Raw genomic sequence first — 22,271 nt, forward strand, 5'->3', positions numbered from 1 at the left:
CATATAGGAGTTTGGCAAGCACTAAAGAGCCACAGAAGAGCGTGTCCTAGCAAAATGAAGCAGGAAAAAAACATTTGCTACATGTGCCCTTGTTGTCGTCTAACAACAGGTAGCAGCATAAACCAGATGCGGCTGAAGTTCTTGCAGGTGACATCTAACGTCAAATGAGCAAGCCGGCTTACCACAGCTACGGTCCTCTGGCAGTCTGAATGCTTTGCGCACAAGCCGGATACAAAGCGCCTTCCTTTGCCTTTTGGCAGTGCTCGTGCATGGCCAGAACGAGGCATGAATGGTCAGTATCCCGCACACACAAGTTTCGTTGTGCCCGTTACCAAGCGCTCTGGAGCACTGTTTATGACGAAAGCGGAACACCTCTTGCCGTTCCATTCTCAGAGCTCCTCAGTTAAGCAATCTGCGACTCTTAATGCGAATGATAGAGGAAAACATTTCCAATGCTTCTGGCAGAGAGAAACTGAACCTGGATAAAACCTTTGTCAGGAGTTTGCACCTGCACCTTATACACACACAGATTTGCAGCACATCTAAATGACCAAGCTCTTTCTTAGGCAAGTTGAAAGCTGCTGTCAGAAGGCTGTGCTCCTTGTCCGATGGAAGCAGCAGCACGCATATAGGAGTTTGGCAAGCACTAAAGAGCCACAGAAGAGCGTGTCCTAGCAAAATGAAGCAGGAAAAAAACATTTGCTACATGTGCCCTTGTTGTCGCCTAACAACAGGTAGCAGCATAAACCAGATGCGGCTGAAGTTCTTGCAGGTGACATCTAACGTCAAATGAGCAAGCCGGCTTACCACAGCTACGGTCCTCTGGCAGTCTGAATGCTTTGCGCACAAGCCGGATACAAAGCGCCTTCCTTTGCCTTTTGGCAGTGCTCGTGCATGGCCAGAACGAGGCATGAATGGTCAGTATCCCGCACACACAAGTTTCGTTGTGCCCGTTACCAAGCGCTCTGGAGCACTGTTTATGACGATAGCGGAACACCTCTTGCCGTTCCATTCTCAGAGCTCCTCAGTTAAGCAATCTGCGACTCTTGATGCGAATGATAGAGGAAAACATTTCCAATGCTTCTGGCAGAGAGAAACTGAACCTGGATAAAACCTTTGTCAGGAGTTTGCACCTGCACCTTATACACACACAGATTTGCAGCACATCTAAATGACCAAGCTCTTTCTTAGGCAAGTTGAAAGCTGCTGTCAGAAGGCTGTGCTCCTTGTCCGATGGAAGCAGCAGCACGCATATAGGAGTTTGGCAAGCACTAAAGAGCCACAGAAGAGCGTGTCCTAGCAAAATGAAACAGGAAAAAAACATTTGCTACATGTGCCCTTGTTGTCGTCTAACAACAGGTAGCAGCATAAACCAGATGCGGCTGAAGTTCTTGCAGGTGACATCTAACGTCAAATGAGCAAGCCGGCTTACCACAGCTACGGTCCTCTGGCAGTCTGAAAGCTTTGCGCACAAGCCGGATGCTAAGCGCCTTCCTTTGCCTTTTGGCAGTGCTCGTGCATGGCCAGAACGAGGCATGAATGGTCAGTATCCCGCACACACAAGTTTCGTTGTGCCCGTTACCAAGCGCTCTGGAGCACTGTTTATGACGAAAGCGGAACACCTCTTGCCGTTCCATTCTCAGAGCTCCTCAGTTAAGCAATCTGCGACTCTTAATGCGAATGATAGAGGAAAACATTTCCAATGCTTCTGGCAGAGAGAAACTGAACCTGGATAAAACCTTTGTCAGGAGTTTGCACCTGCACCTTATACACACACAGATTTGCAGCACATCTAAATGACCAAGCTCTTTCTTAGGCAAGTTGAAAGCTGCTGTCAGAAGGCTGTGCTCCTTGTCCGATGGAAGCAGCAGCACGCATATAGGAGTTTGGCAAGCACTAAAGAGCCACAGAAGAGCGTGTCCTAGCAAAATGAAGCAGGAAAAAAACATTTGCTACATGTGCCCTTGTTGTCGTCTAACAACAGGTAGCAGCATAAACCAGATGCGGCTGAAGTTCTTGCAGGTGACATCTAACGTCAAATGAGCAAGCCGGCTTACCACAGCTACGGTCCTCTGGCAGTCTGAATGCTTTGCGCACAAGCCGCATGCTAAGCGCCTTCCTTTGCCTTTTGGCAGTGCTCGTGCATTGCCATCACTAGGCGTAAATGGTCACTATACCGCACACACAAGTTTCGTTGTGCCCGTTACCAAGCGCTCTGGAGCACTGTTTATGACGAAAGCGGAACACCTCTTGCCGTTCCATTCTCAGAGCTCCTCAGTTAAGCAATCTGCGACTCTTAATGCGAATGATAGAGGAAAACATTTCCAATGCTTCTGGCAGAGAGAAACTGAACCTGGAGAACACGTTTTTCAGAAGATTGCTCCTGCAACTTACACACACACAGATTTGTGTCACATTTCAATGACCAAGGTCTTTCTTAAGCAAGTTGAAAGCTGCTGTCAGAAAGCTGTGCTCCTTGTCCGATGGAAGCAGCAGCATGCACATCGGAGTTTGGCAAGCAATAAAGAGCCACAGAAGAGCGTGGCCTAGCAAAATGAAACAGGAAAAAAACATTTGCTACATGTGCCCTTGTTGTCGTCTAACAACAGGTAGCAGCATAAACCAGATGCGGCTGAAGTTCTTGCAGGTGACATCTAACGTCAAATGAGCAAGCCGGCTTACCACAGCTACGGTCCTCTGGCAGTCTGAATGCTTTGCGCACAAGCCGCACGCTAAGCGCCTTCCTTTGCCTTTTGGCAGTGCTCGTACATTGCCATCACTAGGCGTAAATGGTCACTATACCGCACACACAAGTTTCGTTGTGCCCGTTACCAAGCGCTCTGGAGCACTGTTTATGACGAAAGCGGAACACCTCTTGCCGTTCCATTCTCAGAGCTCCTCAGTTAAGCAATCTGCGACTCTTGATGCGAATGCCAGAGGAAAACATTTCCAATGCTTCTGGCAGAGAGAAACTGAACCTGGATAAAACCTTTGTCAGGAGTTTGCACCTGCACCTTATACACACACAGATTTGCAGCACATCTAAATGACCAAGCTCTTTCTTAGGCAAGTTGAAAGCTGCTGTCAGAAGGCTGTGCTCCTTGTCCGATGGAAGCAGCAGCACGCATATAGGAGTTTGGCAAGCACTAAAGAGCCACAGAAGAGCGTGTCCTAGCAAAATGAAACAGGAAAAAAACATTTGCTACATGTGCCCTTGTTGTCGTCTAACAACAGGTAGCAGCATAAACCAGATGCGGCTGAAGTTCTTGCAGGTGACATCTAACGTCAAATGAGCAAGCCGGCTTACCACAGCTACGGTCCTCTGGCAGTCTGAATGCTTTGCGCACAAGCCGGATACAAAGCGCCTTCCTTTGCCTTTTGGCAGTGCTCGTGCATGGCCAGAACGAGGCATGAATGGTCAGTATCCCGCACACACAAGTTTCGTTGTGCCCGTTACCAAGCGCTCTGGAGCACTGTTTATGACGAAAGCGGAACACCTCTTGCCGTTCCATTCTCAGAGCTCCTCAGTTAAGTAATCTGCGACTCTTGATGCGAATGCCAGAGGAAAACATATCCAATGCTTCTGGCAGAGAGAAACTGAACCTGGATAAAACCTTTGTCAGGAGTTTGCACCTGCACCTTATACACACACAGATTTGCAGCACATCTAAATGACCAAGCTCTTTCTTAGGCAAGTTGAAAGCTGCTGTCAGAAAGCTGTGCTCCTTGTCCGATGGAAGCAGCAGCATGCACATCGGAGTTTGGCAAGCAATAAAGAGCCACAGAAGAGCGTGGCCTAGCAAAATGAAACAGGAAAAAAACATTTGCTACATGTGCCCTTGTTGTCGTCTAACAACAGGTAGCAGCATAAACCAGATGCGGCTGAAGTTCTTGCAGGTGACATCTAACGTCAAATGAGCAAGCCGGCTTACCACAGCTACGGTCCTCTGGCAGTCTGAATGCTTTGCGCACAAGCCGCACGCTAAGCGCCTTCCTTTGCCTTTTGGCAGTGCTCGTACATTGCCATCACTAGGCGTAAATGGTCACTATACCGCACACACAAGTTTCGTTGTGCCCGTTACCAAGCGCTCTGGAGCACTGTTTATGACGAAAGCGGAACACCTCTTGCCGTTCCATTCTCAGAGCTCCTCAGTTAAGTAATCTGCGACTCTTGATGCGAATGCCAGAGGAAAACATATCCAATGCTTCTGGCAGAGAGAAACTGAACCTGGATAAAACCTTTGTCAGGAGTTTGCACCTGCACCTTATACACACACAGATTTGCAGCACATCTAAATGACCAAGCTCTTTCTTAGGCAAGTTGAAAGCTGCTGTCAGAAGGCTGTGCTCCTTGTCCGATGGAAGCAGCAGCACCCATATAGGAGTTTGGCAAGCACTAAAGAGCCACAGAAGAGCGTGTCCTAGCAAAATGAAACAGGAAAAAAACATTTGCTACATGTGCCCTTGTTGTCGTCTAACAACAGGTAGCAGCATAAACCAGATGCGGCTGAAGTTCTTGCAGGTGACATCTAACGTCAAATGAGCAAGCCGGCTTACCACAGCTACGGTCCTCTGGCAGTCTGAATGCTTTGCGCACAAGCCGGATACAAAGCGCCTTCCTTTGCCTTTTGGCAGTGCTCGTGCATGGCCAGAACGAGGCATGAATGGTCAGTATCCCGCACACACAAGTTTCGTTGTGCCCGTTACCAAGCGCTCTGGAGCACTGTTTATGACGAAAGCGGAACACCTCTTGCCGTTCCATTCTCAGAGCTCCTCAGTTAAGCAATCTGCGACTCTTAATGCGAATGATAGAGGAAAACATTTCCAATGCTTCTGGCAGAGAGACACTGAACCTGGATAAAACCTTTGTCAGGAGTTTGCACCTGCACCTTATACACACACAGATTTGCAGCACATCTAAATGACCAAGCTCTTTCTTAGGCAAGTTGAAAGCTGCTGTCAGAAGGCTGTGCTCCTTGTCCGATGGAAGCAGCAGCACGCATATAGGAGTTTGGCAAGCACTAAAGAGCCACAGAAGAGCGTGTCCTAGCAAAATGAAACAGGAAAAAAACATTTGCTACATGTGCCCTTGTTGTCGCCTAACAACAGGTAGCAGCATAAACCAGATGCGGCTGAAGTTCTTGCAGGTGACATCTAACGTCAAATGAGCAAGCCGGCTTACCACAGCTACGGTCCTCTGGCAGTCTGAAAGCTTTGCGCACAAGCCGGATGCTAAGCGCCTTCCTTTGCCTTTTGGCAGTGCTCGTGCATGGCCAGAACGAGGCATGAATGGTCAGTATCCCGCACACACAAGTTTCGTTGTGCCCGTTACCAAGCGCTCTGGAGCACTGTTTATGACGAAAGCGGAACACCTCTTGCCGTTCCATTCTCAGAGCTCCTCAGTTAAGCAATCTGCGACTCTTGATGCGAATGATAGAGGAAAACATTTCCAATGCTTCTGGCAGAGAGAAACTGAACCTGGATAAAACCTTTGTCAGGAGTTTGCACCTGCACCTTATACACACACAGATTTGCAGCACATCTAAATGACCAAGCTCTTTCTTAGGCAAGTTGAAAGCTGCTGTCAGAAGGCTGTGCTCCTTGTCCGATGGAAGCAGCAGCACGCATATAGGAGTTTGGCAAGCACTAAAGAGCCACAGAAGAGCGTGTCCTAGCAAAATGAAACAGGAAAAAAACATTTGCTACATGTGCCCTTGTTGTCGTCTAACAACAGGTAGCAGCATAAACCAGATGCGGCTGAAGTTCTTGCAGGTGACATCTAACGTCAAATGAGCAAGCCGGCTTACCACAGCTACGGTCCTCTGGCAGTCTGAAAGCTTTGCGCACAAGCCGGATGCTAAGCGCCTTCCTTTGCCTTTTGGCAGTGCTCGTGCATGGCCAGAACGAGGCATGAATGGTCAGTATCCCGCACACACAAGTTTCGTTGTGCCCGTTACCAAGCGCTCTGGAGCACTGTTTATGACGAAAGCGGAACACCTCTTGCCGTTCCATTCTCAGAGCTCCTCAGTTAAGCAATCTGCGACTCTTGATGCGAATGATAGAGGAAAACATTTCCAATGCTTCTGGCAGAGAGAAACTGAACCTGGATAAAACCTTTGTCAGGAGTTTGCACCTGCACCTTATACACACACAGATTTGCAGCACATCTAAATGACCAAGCTCTTTCTTAGGCAAGTTGAAAGCTGCTGTCAGAAGGCTGTGCTCCTTGTCCGATGGAAGCAGCAGCACGCATATAGGAGTTTGGCAAGCACTAAAGAGCCACAGAAGAGCGTGTCCTAGCAAAATGAAGCAGGAAAAAAACATTTGCTACATGTGCCCTTGTTGTCGTCTAACAACAGGTAGCAGCATAAACCAGATGCGGCTGAAGTTCTTGCAGGTGACATCTAACGTCAAATGAGCAAGCCGGCTTACCACAGCTACGGTCCTCTGGCAGTCTGAATGCTTTGCGCACAAGCCGCATGCTAAGCGCCTTCCTTTGCCTTTTGGCAGTGCTCGTGCATTGCCATCACTAGGCGTAAATGGTCACTATACCGCACACACAAGTTTCGTTGTGCCCGTTACCAAGCGCTCTGGAGCACTGTTTATGACGAAAGCGGAACACCTCTTGCCGTTCCATTCTCAGAGCTCCTCAGTTAAGCAATCTGCGACTCTTAATGCGAATGATAGAGGAAAACATTTCCAATGCTTCTGGCAGAGAGAAACTGAACCTGGAGAACACGTTTTTCAGAAGATTGCTCCTGCAACTTACACACACACAGATTTGTGTCACATTTCAATGACCAAGGTCTTTCTTAAGCAAGTTGAAAGCTGCTGTCAGAAAGCTGTGCTCCTTGTCCGATGGAAGCAGCAGCATGCACATCGGAGTTTGGCAAGCAATAAAGAGCCACAGAAGAGCGTGGCCTAGCAAAATGAAACAGGAAAAAAACATTTGCTACATGTGCCCTTGTTGTCGTCTAACAACAGGTAGCAGCATAAACCAGATGCGGCTGAAGTTCTTGCAGGTGACATCTAACGTCAAATGAGCAAGCCGGCTTACCACAGCTACGGTCCTCTGGCAGTCTGAATGCTTTGCGCACAAGCCGCACGCTAAGCGCCTTCCTTTGCCTTTTGGCAGTGCTCGTACATTGCCATCACTAGGCGTAAATGGTCACTATACCGCACACACAAGTTTCGTTGTGCCCGTTACCAAGCGCTCTGGAGCACTGTTTATGACGAAAGCGGAACACCTCTTGCCGTTCCATTCTCAGAGCTCCTCAGTTAAGCAATCTGCGACTCTTAATGCGAATGATAGAGGAAAACATTTCCAATGCTTCTGGCAGAGAGACACTGAACCTGGATAAAACCTTTGTCAGGAGTTTGCACCTGCACCTTATACACACACAGATTTGCAGCACATCTAAATGACCAAGCTCTTTCTTAGGCAAGTTGAAAGCTGCTGTCAGAAGGCTGTGCTCCTTGTCCGATGGAAGCAGCAGCACGCATATAGGAGTTTGGCAAGCACTAAAGAGCCACAGAAGAGCGTGTCCTAGCAAAATGAAACAGGAAAAAAACATTTGCTACATGTGCCCTTGTTGTCGCCTAACAACAGGTAGCAGCATAAACCAGATGCGGCTGAAGTTCTTGCAGGTGACATCTAACGTCAAATGAGCAAGCCGGCTTACCACAGCTACGGTCCTCTGGCAGTCTGAAAGCTTTGCGCACAAGCCGGATGCTAAGCGCCTTCCTTTGCCTTTTGGCAGTGCTCGTGCATGGCCAGAACGAGGCATGAATGGTCAGTATCCCGCACACACAAGTTTCGTTGTGCCCGTTACCAAGCGCTCTGGAGCACTGTTTATGACGAAAGCGGAACACCTCTTGCCGTTCCATTCTCAGAGCTCCTCAGTTAAGCAATCTGCGACTCTTGATGCGAATGATAGAGGAAAACATTTCCAATGCTTCTGGCAGAGAGAAACTGAACCTGGATAAAACCTTTGTCAGGAGTTTGCACCTGCACCTTATACACACACAGATTTGCAGCACATCTAAATGACCAAGCTCTTTCTTAGGCAAGTTGAAAGCTGCTGTCAGAAGGCTGTGCTCCTTGTCCGATGGAAGCAGCAGCACCCATATAGGAGTTTGGCAAGCACTAAAGAGCCACAGAAGAGCGTGTCCTAGCAAAATGAAACAGGAAAAAAACATTTGCTACATGTGCCCTTGTTGTCGTCTAACAACAGGTAGCAGCATAAACCAGATGCGGCTGAAGTTCTTGCAGGTGACATCTAACGTCAAATGAGCAAGCCGGCTTACCACAGCTACGGTCCTCTGGCAGTCTGAAAGCTTTGCGCACAAGCCGGATGCTAAGCGCCTTCCTTTGCCTTTTGGCAGTGCTCGTGCATGGCCAGAACGAGGCATGAATGGTCAGTATCCCGCACACACAAGTTTCGTTGTGCCCGTTACCAAGCGCTCTGGAGCACTGTTTATGACGAAAGCGGAACACCTCTTGCCGTTCCATTCTCAGAGCTCCTCAGTTAAGCAATCTGCGACTCTTGATGCGAATGATAGAGGAAAACATTTCCAATGCTTCTGGCAGAGAGAAACTGAACCTGGATAAAACCTTTGTCAGGAGTTTGCACCTGCACCTTATACACACACAGATTTGCAGCACATCTAAATGACCAAGCTCTTTCTTAGGCAAGTTGAAAGCTGCTGTCAGAAGGCTGTGCTCCTTGTCCGATGGAAGCAGCAGCACGCATATAGGAGTTTGGCAAGCACTAAAGAGCCACAGAAGAGCGTGTCCTAGCAAAATGAAGCAGGAAAAAAACATTTGCTACATGTGCCCTTGTTGTCGTCTAACAACAGGTAGCAGCATAAACCAGATGCGGCTGAAGTTCTTGCAGGTGACATCTAACGTCAAATGAGCAAGCCGGCTTACCACAGCTACGGTCCTCTGGCAGTCTGAATGCTTTGCGCACAAGCCGCATGCTAAGCGCCTTCCTTTGCCTTTTGGCAGTGCTCGTGCATTGCCATCACTAGGCGTAAATGGTCACTATACCGCACACACAAGTTTCGTTGTGCCCGTTACCAAGCGCTCTGGAGCACTGTTTATGACGAAAGCGGAACACCTCTTGCCGTTCCATTCTCAGAGCTCCTCAGTTAAGCAATCTGCGACTCTTAATGCGAATGATAGAGGAAAACATTTCCAATGCTTCTGGCAGAGAGAAACTGAACCTGGAGAACACGTTTTTCAGAAGATTGCTCCTGCAACTTACACACACACAGATTTGTGTCACATTTCAATGACCAAGGTCTTTCTTAAGCAAGTTGAAAGCTGCTGTCAGAAAGCTGTGCTCCTTGTCCGATGGAAGCAGCAGCATGCACATCGGAGTTTGGCAAGCAATAAAGAGCCACAGAAGAGCGTGGCCTAGCAAAATGAAACAGGAAAAAAACATTTGCTACATGTGCCCTTGTTGTCGTCTAACAACAGGTAGCAGCATAAACCAGATGCGGCTGAAGTTCTTGCAGGTGACATCTAACGTCAAATGAGCAAGCCGGCTTACCACAGCTACGGTCCTCTGGCAGTCTGAATGCTTTGCGCACAAGCCGCACGCTAAGCGCCTTCCTTTGCCTTTTGGCAGTGCTCGTACATTGCCATCACTAGGCGTAAATGGTCACTATACCGCACACACAAGTTTCGTTGTGCCCGTTACCAAGCGCTCTGGAGCACTGTTTATGACGAAAGCGGAACACCTCTTGCCGTTCCATTCTCAGAGCTCCTCAGTTAAGCAATCTGCGACTCTTGATGCGAATGCCAGAGGAAAACATTTCCAATGCTTCTGGCAGAGAGAAACTGAACCTGGATAAAACCTTTGTCAGGAGTTTGCACCTGCACCTTATACACACACAGATTTGCAGCACATCTAAATGACCAAGCTCTTTCTTAGGCAAGTTGAAAGCTGCTGTCAGAAGGCTGTGCTCCTTGTCCGATGGAAGCAGCAGCACCCATATAGGAGTTTGGCAAGCACTAAAGAGCCACAGAAGAGCGTGTCCTAGCAAAATGAAACAGGAAAAAAACATTTGCTACATGTGCCCTTGTTGTCGTCTAACAACAGGTAGCAGCATAAACCAGATGCGGCTGAAGTTCTTGCAGGTGACATCTAACGTCAAATGAGCAAGCCGGCTTACCACAGCTACGGTCCTCTGGCAGTCTGAATGCTTTGCGCACAAGCCGGATACAAAGCGCCTTCCTTTGCCTTTTGGCAGTGCTCGTGCATGGCCAGAACGAGGCATGAATGGTCAGTATCCCGCACACACAAGTTTCGTTGTGCCCGTTACCAAGCGCTCTGGAGCACTGTTTATGACGAAAGCGGAACACCTCTTGCCGTTCCATTCTCAGAGCTCCTCAGTTAAGTAATCTGCGACTCTTGATGCGAATGCCAGAGGAAAACATATCCAATGCTTCTGGCAGAGAGAAACTGAACCTGGATAAAACCTTTGTCAGGAGTTTGCACCTGCACCTTATACACACACAGATTTGCAGCACATCTAAATGACCAAGCTCTTTCTTAGGCAAGTTGAAAGCTGCTGTCAGAAAGCTGTGCTCCTTGTCCGATGGAAGCAGCAGCATGCACATCGGAGTTTGGCAAGCAATAAAGAGCCACAGAAGAGCGTGGCCTAGCAAAATGAAACAGGAAAAAAACATTTGCTACATGTGCCCTTGTTGTCGTCTAACAACAGGTAGCAGCATAAACCAGATGCGGCTGAAGTTCTTGCAGGTGACATCTAACGTCAAATGAGCAAGCCGGCTTACCACAGCTACGGTCCTCTGGCAGTCTGAATGCTTTGCGCACAAGCCGCACGCTAAGCGCCTTCCTTTGCCTTTTGGCAGTGCTCGTACATTGCCATCACTAGGCGTAAATGGTCACTATACCGCACACACAAGTTTCGTTGTGCCCGTTACCAAGCGCTCTGGAGCACTGTTTATGACGAAAGCGGAACACCTCTTGCCGTTCCATTCTCAGAGCTCCTCAGTTAAGTAATCTGCGACTCTTGATGCGAATGCCAGAGGAAAACATATCCAATGCTTCTGGCAGAGAGAAACTGAACCTGGATAAAACCTTTGTCAGGAGTTTGCACCTGCACCTTATACACACACAGATTTGCAGCACATCTAAATGACCAAGCTCTTTCTTAGGCAAGTTGAAAGCTGCTGTCAGAAGGCTGTGCTCCTTGTCCGATGGAAGCAGCAGCACCCATATAGGAGTTTGGCAAGCACTAAAGAGCCACAGAAGAGCGTGTCCTAGCAAAATGAAACAGGAAAAAAACATTTGCTACATGTGCCCTTGTTGTCGTCTAACAACAGGTAGCAGCATAAACCAGATGCGGCTGAAGTTCTTGCAGGTGACATCTAACGTCAAATGAGCAAGCCGGCTTACCACAGCTACGGTCCTCTGGCAGTCTGAATGCTTTGCGCACAAGCCGGATACAAAGCGCCTTCCTTTGCCTTTTGGCAGTGCTCGTGCATGGCCAGAACGAGGCATGAATGGTCAGTATCCCGCACACACAAGTTTCGTTGTGCCCGTTACCAAGCGCTCTGGAGCACTGTTTATGACGAAAGCGGAACACCTCTTGCCGTTCCATTCTCAGAGCTCCTCAGTTAAGCAATCTGCGACTCTTAATGCGAATGATAGAGGAAAACATTTCCAATGCTTCTGGCAGAGAGACACTGAACCTGGATAAAACCTTTGTCAGGAGTTTGCACCTGCACCTTATACACACACAGATTTGCAGCACATCTAAATGACCAAGCTCTTTCTTAGGCAAGTTGAAAGCTGCTGTCAGAAGGCTGTGCTCCTTGTCCGATGGAAGCAGCAGCACGCATATAGGAGTTTGGCAAGCACTAAAGAGCCACAGAAGAGCGTGTCCTAGCAAAATGAAACAGGAAAAAAACATTTGCTACATGTGCCCTTGTTGTCGCCTAACAACAGGTAGCAGCATAAACCAGATGCGGCTGAAGTTCTTGCAGGTGACATCTAACGTCAAATGAGCAAGCCGGCTTACCACAGCTACGGTCCTCTGGCAGTCTGAAAGCTTGGCGCACAAGCCGGATGCTAAGCGCCTTCCTTTGCCTTTTGGCAGTGCTCGTGCATGGCCAGAACGAGGCATGAATGGTCAGTATCCCGCACACACAAGTTTCGTTGTGCCCGTTACCAAGCGCTCTGGAGCACTGTTTATGACGAAAGCGGAACACCTCTTGCCGTTCCATTCTCAGAGCTCCTCAGTTAAGCAATCTGCGACTCTTGATGCGAATGATAGAGGAAAACATTTCCAATGCTTCTGGCAGAGAGAAACTGAACCTGGATAAAACCTTTGTCAGGAGTTTGCACCTGCACCTTATACACACACAGATTTGCAGCACATCTAAATGACCAAGCTCTTTCTTAGGCAAGTTGAAAGCTGCTGTCAGAAGGCTGTGCTCCTTCTCCGATGGAAGCAGCAGCACGCATATAGGAGTTTGGCAAGCACTAAAGAGCCACAGAAGAGCGTGTCCTAGCAAAATGAAGCAGGAAAAAAACATTTGCTACATGTGCCCTTGTTGTCGTCTAACAACAGGTAGCAGCATAAACCAGATGCGGCTGAAGTTCTTGCAGGTGACATCTAACGTCAAATGAGCAAGCCGGCTTACCACAGCTACGGTCCTCTGGCAGTCTGAATGCTTTGCGCACAAGCCGGATACAAAGCGCCTTCCTTTGCCTTTTGGCAGTGCTCGTGCATGGCCAGAACGAGGCATGAATGGTCAGTATCCCGCACACACAAGTTTCGTTGTGCCCGTTACCAAGCGCTCTGGAGCACTGTTTATGACGAAAGCGGAACACCTCTTGCCGTTCCATTCTCAGAGCTCCTCAGTTAAGCAATCTGCGACTCTTGATGCGAATGATAGAGGAAAACATTTCCAATGCTTCTGGCAGAGAGAAACTGAACCTGGATAAAACCTTTGTCAGGAGTTTGCACCTGCACCTTATACACACACAGATTTGCAGCACATCTAAATGACCAAGCTCTTTCTTAGGCAAGTTGAAAGCTGCTGTCAGAAGGCTGTGCTCCTTCTCCGATGGAAGCAGCAGCAGGCATATAGGAGTTTGGCAAGCACTAAAGAGCCACAGAAGAGCGTGTCCTAGCAAAATGAAGCAGGAAAAAAACATTTGCTACATGTGCCCTTGTTGTCGTCTAACAACAGGTAGCAGCATAAACCAGATGCGGCTGAAGTTCTTGCAGGTGACATCTAACGTCAAATGAGCAAGCCGGCTTACCACAGCTACGGTCCTCTGGCAGTCTGAATGCTTTGCGCACAAGCCGGATACAAAGCGCCTTCCTTTGCCTTTTGGCAGTGCTCGTGCATGGCCAGAACGAGGCATGAATGGTCAGTATCCCGCACACACAAGTTTCGTTGTGCCCGTTACCAAGCGCTCTGGAGCACTGTTTATGACGAAAGCGGAACACCTCTTGCCGTTCCATTCTCAGAGCTCCTCAGTTAAGCAATCTGCGACTCTTAATGCGAATGATAGAGGAAAACATTTCCAATGCTTCTGGCAGAGAGAAACTGAACCTGGATAAAACCTTTGTCAGGAGTTTGCACCTGCACCTTATACACACACAGATTTGCAGCACATCTAAATGACCAAGCTCTTTCTTAGGCAAGTTGAAAGCTGCTGTCAGAAGGCTGTGCTCCTTGTCCGATGGAAGCAGCAGCACGCATATAGGAGTTTGGCAAGCACTAAAGAGCCACAGAAGAGCGTGTCCTAGCAAAATGAAGCAGGAAAAAAACATTTGCTACATGTGCCCTTGTTGTCGCCTAACAACAGGTAGCAGCATAAACCAGATGCGGCTGAAGTTCTTGCAGGTGACATCTAACGTCAAATGAGCAAGCCGGCTTACCACAGCTACGGTCCTCTGGCAGTCTGAATGCTTTGCGCACAAGCCGGATACAAAGCGCCTTCCTTTGCCTTTTGGCAGTGCTCGTGCATGGCCAGAACGAGACATGAATGGTCAGTATCCCGCACACACAAGTTTCGTTGTGCCCGTTACCAAGCGCTCTGGAGCACTGTTTATGACGAAAGCGGAACACCTCTTGCCGTTCCATTCTCAGAGCTCCTCAGTTAAGCAATCTGCGACTCTTGATGCGAATGATAGAGGAAAACATTTCCAATGCTTCTGGCAGAGAGAAACTGAACCTGGATAAAACCTTTGTCAGGAGTTTGCACCTGCACCTTATACACACACAGATTTGCAGCACATCTAAATGACCAAGCTCTTTCTTAGGCAAGTTGAAAGCTGCTGTCAGAAGGCTGTGCTCCTTGTCCGATGGAAGCAGCAGCACGCATATAGGAGTTTGGCAAGCACTAAAGAGCCACAGAAGAGCGTGTCCTAGCAAAATGAAACAGGAAAAAAACATTTGCTACATGTGCCCTTGTTGTCGTCTAACAACAGGTAGCAGCATAAACCAGATGCGGCTGAAGTTCTTGCAGGTGACATCTAACGTCAAATGAGCAAGCCGGCTTACCACAGCTACGGTCCTCTGGCAGTCTGAAAGCTTTGCGCACAAGCCGGATGCTAAGCGCCTTCCTTTGCCTTTTGGCAGTGCTCGTGCATGGCCAGAACGAGGCATGAATGGTCAGTATCCCGCACACACAAGTTTCGTTGTGCCCGTTACCAAGCGCTCTGGAGCACTGTTTATGACGAAAGCGGAACACCTCTTGCCGTTCCATTCTCAGAGCTCCTCAGTTAAGCAATCTGCGACTCTTGATGCGAATGATAGAGGAAAACATTTCCAATGCTTCTGGCAGAGAGAAACTGAACCTGGATAAAACCTTTGTCAGGAGTTTGCACCTGCACCTTATACACACACAGATTTGCAGCACATCTAAATGACCAAGCTCTTTCTTAGGCAAGTTGAAAGCTGCTGTCAGAAGGCTGTGCTCCTTGTCCGATGGAAGCAGCAGCACGCATATAGGAGTTTGGCAAGCACTAAAGAGCCACAGAAGAGCGTGTCCTAGCAAAATGAAGCAGGAAAAAAACATTTGCTACATGTGCCCTTGTTGTCGTCTAACAACAGGTAGCAGCATAAACCAGATGCGGCTGAAGTTCTTGCAGGTGACATCTAACGTCAAATGAGCAAGCCGGCTTACCACAGCTACGGTCCTCTGGCAGTCTGAATGCTTTGCGCACAAGCCGCATGCTAAGCGCCTTCCTTTGCCTTTTGGCAGTGCTCGTGCATTGCCATCACTAGGCGTAAATGGTCACTATACCGCACACACAAGTTTCGTTGTGCCCGTTACCAAGCGCTCTGGAGCACTGTTTATGACGAAAGCGGAACACCTCTTGCCGTTCCATTCTCAGAGCTCCTCAGTTAAGCAATCTGCGACTCTTAATGCGAATGATAGAGGAAAACATTTCCAATGCTTCTGGCAGAGAGAAACTGAACCTGGAGAACACGTTTTTCAGAAGATTGCTCCTGCAACTTACACACACACAGATTTGTGTCACATTTCAATGACCAAGGTCTTTCTTAAGCAAGTTGAAAGCTGCTGTCAGAAAGCTGTGCTCCTTGTCCGATGGAAGCAGCAGCATGCACATCGGAGTTTGGCAAGCAATAAAGAGCCACAGAAGAGCGTGGCCTAGCAAAATGAAACAGGAAAAAAACATTTGCTACATGTGCCCTTGTTGTCGTCTAACAACAGGTAGCAGCATAAACCAGATGCGGCTGAAGTTCTTGCAGGTGACATCTAACGTCAAATGAGCAAGCCGGCTTACCACAGCTACGGTCCTCTGGCAGTCTGAATGCTTTGCGCACAAGCCGCACGCTAAGCGCCTTCCTTTGCCTTTTGGCAGTGCTCGTACATTGCCATCACTAGGCGTAAATGGTCACTATACCGCACACACAAGTTTCGTTGTGCCCGTTACCAAGCGCTCTGGAGCACTGTTTATGACGAAAGCGGAACACCTCTTGCCGTTCCATTCTCAGAGCTCCTCAGTTAAGCAATCTGCGACTCTTGATGCGAATGCCAGAGGAAAACATTTCCAATGCTTCTGGCAGAGAGAAACTGAACCTGGATAAAACCTTTGTCAGGAGTTTGCACCTGCACCTTATACACACACAGATTTGCAGCACATCTAAATGACCAAGCTCTTTCTTAGGCAAGTTGAAAGCTGCTGTCAGAAGGCTGTGCTCCTTGTCCGATGGAAGCAGCAGCACCCATATAGGAGTTTGGCAAGCACTAAAGAGCCACAGAAGAGCGTGTCCTAGCAAAATGAAACAGGAAAAAAACATTTGCTACATGTGCCCTTGTTGTCGTCTAACAACAGGTAGCAGCATAAACCAGATGCGGCTGAAGTTCTTGCAGGTGACATCTAACGTCAAATGAGCAAGCCGGCTTACCACAGCTACGGTCCTCTGGCAGTCTGAATGCTTTGCGCACAAGCCGGATACAAAGCGCCTTCCTTTGCCTTTTGGCAGTGCTCGTGCATGGCCAGAACGAGGCATGAATGGTCAGTATCCCGCACACACAAGTTTCGTTGTGCCCGTTACCAAGCGCTCTGGAGCACTGTTTATGACGAAAGCGGAACACCTCTTGCCGTTCCATTCTCAGAGCTCCTCAGTTAAGTAATCTGCGACTCTTGATGCGAATGCCAGAGGAAAACATATCCAATGCTTCTGGCAGAGAGAAACTGAACCTGGATAAAACCTTTGTCAGGAGTTTGCACCTGCACCTTATACACACACAGATTTGCAGCACATCTAAATGACCAAGCTCTTTCTTAGGCAAGTTGAAAGCTGCTGTCAGAAAGCTGTGCTCCTTGTCCGATGGAAGCAGCAGCATGCACATCGGAGTTTGGCAAGCAATAAAGAGCCACAGAAGAGCGTGGCCTAGCAAAATGAAACAGGAAAAAAACATTTGCTACATGTGCCCTTGTTGTCGTCTAACAACAGGTAGCAGCATAAACCAGATGCGGCTGAAGTTCTTGCAGGTGACATCTAACGTCAAATGAGCAAGCCGGCTTACCACAGCTACGGTCCTCTGGCAGTCTGAATGCTTTGCGCACAAGCCGCACGCTAAGCGCCTTCCTTTGCCTTTTGGCAGTGCTCGTACATTGCCATCACTAGGCGTAAATGGTCACTATACCGCACACACAAGTTTCGTTGTGCCCGTTACCAAGCGCTCTGGAGCACTGTTTATGACGAAAGCGGAACACCTCTTGCCGTTCCATTCTCAGAGCTCCTCAGTTAAGCAATCTGCGACTCTTAATGCGAATGATAGAGGAAAACATTTCCAATGCTTCTGGCAGAGAGAAACTGAACCTGGATAAAACCTTTGTCAGGAGTTTGCACCTGCACCTTATACACACACAGATTTGCAGCACATCTAAATGACCAAGCTCTTTCTTAGGCAAGTTGAAAGCTGCTGTCAGAAGGCTGTGCTCCTTGTCCGATGGAAGCAGCAGCACGCATATAGGAGTTTGGCAAGCACTAAAGAGCCACAGAAGAGCGTGTCCTAGCAAAATGAAACAGGAAAAAAACATTTGCTACATGTGCCCTTGTTGTCGCCTAACAACAGGTAGCAGCATAAACCAGATGCGGCTGAATTTCTTGCAGGTGACATCTAACGTCAAATGAGCAAGCCGGCTTACCACAGCTACGGTCCTCTGGCAGTCTGAATGCTTTGCGCACAAGCCGCACGCTAAGCGCCTTCCTTTGCCTTTTGGCAGTGCTCGTACATTGCCATCACTAGGCGTAAATGGTCACTATACCGCACACACAAGTTTCGTTGTGCCCGTTACCAAGCGCTCTGGAGCACTGTTTATGACGAAAGCGGAACACCTCTTGCCGTTCCATTCTCAGAGCTCCTCAGTTAAGCAATCTGCGACTCTTAATGCGAATGATAGAGGAAAACATTTCCAATGCTTCTGGCAGAGAGAAACTGAACCTGGATAAAACCTTTGTCAGGAGTTTGCACCTGCACCTTATACACACACAGATTTGCAGCACATCTAAATGACCAAGCTCTTTCTTAGGCAAGTTGAAAGCTGCTGTCAGAAGGCTGTGCTCCTTGTCCGATGGAAGCAGCAGCACGCATATAGGAGTTTGGCAAGCACTAAAGAGCCACAGAAGAGCGTGTCCTAGCAAAATGAAACAGGAAAAAAACATTTGCTACATGTGCCCTTGTTGTCGTCTAACAACAGGTAGCAGCATAAACCAGATGCGGCTGAAGTTCTTGCAGGTGACATCTAACGTCAAATGAGCAAGCCGGCTTACCACAGCTACGGTCCTCTGGCAGTCTGAATGCTTTGCGCACAAGCCGGATACAAAGCGCCTTCCTTTGCCTTTTGGCAGTGCTCGTGCATGGCCAGAACGAGGCATGAATGGTCAGTATCCCGCACACACAAGTTTCGTTGTGCCCGTTACCAAGCGCTCTGGAGCACTGTTTATGACGAAAGCGGAACACCTCTTGCCGTTCCATTCTCAGAGCTCCTCAGTTAAGCAATCTGCGACTCTTAATGCGAATGATAGAGGAAAACATTTCCAATGCTTCTGGCAGAGAGAAACTGAACCTGGATAAAACCTTTGTCAGGAGTTTGCACCTGCACCTTATACACACACAGATTTGCAGCACATCTAAATGACCAAGCTCTTTCTTAGGCAAGTTGAAAGCTGCTGTCAGAAGGCTGTGCTCCTTGTCCGATGGAAGCAGCAGCACGCATATAGGAGTTTGGCAAGCACTAAAGAGCCACAGAAGAGCGTGTCCTAGCAAAATGAAACAGGAAAAAAACATTTGCTACATGTGCCCTTGTTGTCGCCTAACAACAGGTAGCAGCATAAACCAGATGCGGCTGAATTTCTTGCAGGTGACATCTAACGTCAAATGAGCAAGCCGGCTTACCACAGCTACGGTCCTCTGGCAGTCTGAATGCTTTGCGCACAAGCCGCACGCTAAGCGCCTTCCTTTGCCTTTTGGCAGTGCTCGTACATTGCCATCACTAGGCGTAAATGGTCACTATACCGCACACACAAGTTTCGTTGTGCCCGTTACCAAGCGCTCTGGAGCACTGTTTATGACGAAAGCGGAACACCTCTTGCCGTTCCATTCTCAGAGCTCCTCAGTTAAGCAATCTGCGACTCTTGATGCGAATGCCAGAGGAAAACATTTCCAATGCTTCTGGCAGAGAGAAACTGAACCTGGATAAAACCTTTGTCAGGAGTTTGCACCTGCACCTTATACACACACAGATTTGCAGCACATCTAAATGACCAAGCTCTTTCTTAGGCAAGTTGAAAGCTGCTGTCAGAAGGCTGTGCTCCTTGTCCGATGGAAGCAGCAGCACCCATATAGGAGTTTGGCAAGCACTAAAGAGCCACAGAAGAGCGTGTCCTAGCAAAATGAAACAGGAAAAAAACATTTGCTACATGTGCCCTTGTTGTCGCCTAACAACAGGTAGCAGCATAAACCAGATGCGGCTGAATTTCTTGCAGGTGACATCTAACGTCAAATGAGCAAGCCGGCTTACCACAGCTACGGTCCTCTGGCAGTCTGAATGCTTTGCGCACAAGCCGCACGCTAAGCGCCTTCCTTTGCCTTTTGGCAGTGCTCGTACATTGCCATCACTAGGCGTAAATGGTCACTATACCGCACACACAAGTTTCGTTGTGCCCGTTACCAAGCGCTCTGGAGCACTGTTTATGACGAAAGCGGAACACCTCTTGCCGTTCCATTCTCAGAGCTCCTCAGTTAAGCAATCTGCGACTCTTAATGCGAATGATAGAGGAAAACATTTCCAATGCTTCTGGCAGAGAGAAACTGAACCTGGATAAAACCTTTGTCAGGAGTTTGCACCTGCACCTTATACACACACAGATTTGCAGCACATCTAAATGACCAAGCTCTTTCTTAGGCAAGTTGAAAGCTGCTGTCAGAAGGCTGTGCTCCTTGTCCGATGGAAGCAGCAGCACGCATATAGGAGTTTGGCAAGCACTAAAGAGCCACAGAAGAGCGTGTCCTAGCAAAATGAAACAGGAAAAAAACATTTGCTACATGTGCCCTTGTTGTCGTCTAACAACAGGTAGCAGCATAAACCAGATGCGGCTGAAGTTCTTGCAGGTGACATCTAACGTCAAATGAGCAAGCCGGCTTACCACAGCTACGGTCCTCTGGCAGTCTGAATGCTTTGCGCACAAGCCGGATACAAAGCGCCTTCCTTTGCCTTTTGGCAGTGCTCGTGCATGGCCAGAACGAGGCATGAATGGTCAGTATCCCGCACACACAAGTTTCGTTGTGCCCGTTACCAAGCGCTCTGGAGCACTGTTTATGACGAAAGCGGAACACCTCTTGCCGTTCCATTCTCAGAGCTCCTCAGTTAAGCAATCTGCGACTCTTAATGCGAATGATAGAGGAAAACATTTCCAATGCTTCTGGCAGAGAGAAACTGAACCTGGATAAAACCTTTGTCAGGAGTTTGCACCTGCACCTTATACACACACAGATTTGCAGCACATCTAAATGACCAAGCTCTTTCTTAGGCAAGTTGAAAGCTGCTGTCAGAAGGCTGTGCTCCTTGTCCGATGGAAGCAGCAGCACGCATATAGGAGTTTGGCAAGCACTAAAGAGCCACAGAAGAGCGTGTCCTAGCAAAATGAAACAGGAAAAAAACATTTGCTACATGTGCCCTTGTTGTCGCCTAACAACAGGTAGCAGCATAAACCAGATGCGGCTGAATTTCTTGCAGGTGACATCTAACGTCAAATGAGCAAGCCGGCTTACCACAGCTACGGTCCTCTGGCAGTCTGAATGCTTTGCGCACAAGCCGCACGCTAAGCGCCTTCCTTTGCCTTTTGGCAGTGCTCGTACATTGCCATCACTAGGCGTAAATGGTCACTATACCGCACACACAAGTTTCGTTGTGCCCGTTACCAAGCGCTCTGGAGCACTGTTTATGACGAAAGCGGAACACCTCTTGCCGTTCCATTCTCAGAGCTCCTCAGTTAAGCAATCTGCGACTCTTGATGTGAATGCCAGAGGAAAACATTTCCAATGCTTCTGGCAGAGAGAAACTGAACCTGGATAAAACCTTTGTCAGGAGTTTGCACCTGCACCTTATACACACACAGATTTGCAGCACATCTAAATGACCAAGCTCTTTCTTAGGCAAGTTGAAAGCTGCTGTCAGAAGGCTGTGCTCCTTGTCCGATGGAAGCAGCAGCACCCATATAGGAGTTTGGCAAGCACTAAAGAGCCACAGAAGAGCGTGTCCTAGCAAAATGAAGCAGGAAAAAAACATTTGCTACATGTGCCCTTGTTGTCGTCTAACAACAGGTAGCAGCATAAACCAGATGCGGCTGAAGTTCTTGCAGGTGACATCTAACGTCAAATGAGCAAGCCGGCTTACCACAGCTACGGTCCTCTGGCAGTCTGAATGCTTTGCGCACAAGCCGGATACAAAGCGCCTTCCTTTGCCTTTTGGCAGTGCTCGTGCATGGCCAGAACGAGGCATGAATGGTCAGTATCCCGCACACACAAGTTTCGTTGTGCCCGTTACCAAGCGCTCTGGAGCACTGTTTATGACGAAAGCGGAACACCTCTTGCCGTTCCATTCTCAGAGCTCCTCAGTTAAGCAATCTGCGACTCTTAATGCGAATGATAGAGGAAAACATTTCCAATGCTTCTGGCAGAGAGAAACTGAACCTGGATAAAACCTTTGTCAGGAGTTTGCACCTGCACCTTATACACACACAGATTTGCAGCACATCTAAATGACCAAGCTCTTTCTTAGGCAAGTTGAAAGCTGCTGTCAGAAGGCTGTGCTCCTTGTCCGATGGAAGCAGCAGCACGCATATAGGAGTTTGGCAAGCACTAAAGAGCCACAGAAGAGCGTGTCCTAGCAAAATGAAGCAGGAAAAAAACATTTGCTACATGTGCCCTTGTTGTCGCCTAACAACAGGTAGCAGCATAAACCAGATGCGGCTGAAGTTCTTGCAGGTGACATCTAACGTCAAATGAGCAAGCCGGCTTACCACAGCTACGGTCCTCTGGCAGTCTGAATGCTTTGCGCACAAGCCGGATACAAAGCGCCTTCCTTTGCCTTTTGGCAGTGCTCGTGCATGGCCAGAACGAGGCATGAATGGTCAGTATCCCGCACACACAAGTTTCGTTGTGCCCGTTACCAAGCGCTCTGGAGCACTGTTTATGACGAAAGCGGAACACCTCTTGCCGTTCCATTCTCAGAGC

The sequence above is a fragment of the Poecile atricapillus genome, chromosome 24 (genome assembly GCF_030490865.1).
Source record: "Poecile atricapillus isolate bPoeAtr1 chromosome 24, bPoeAtr1.hap1, whole genome shotgun sequence".
Taxonomy (NCBI): domain Eukaryota; kingdom Metazoa; phylum Chordata; class Aves; order Passeriformes; family Paridae; genus Poecile; species Poecile atricapillus.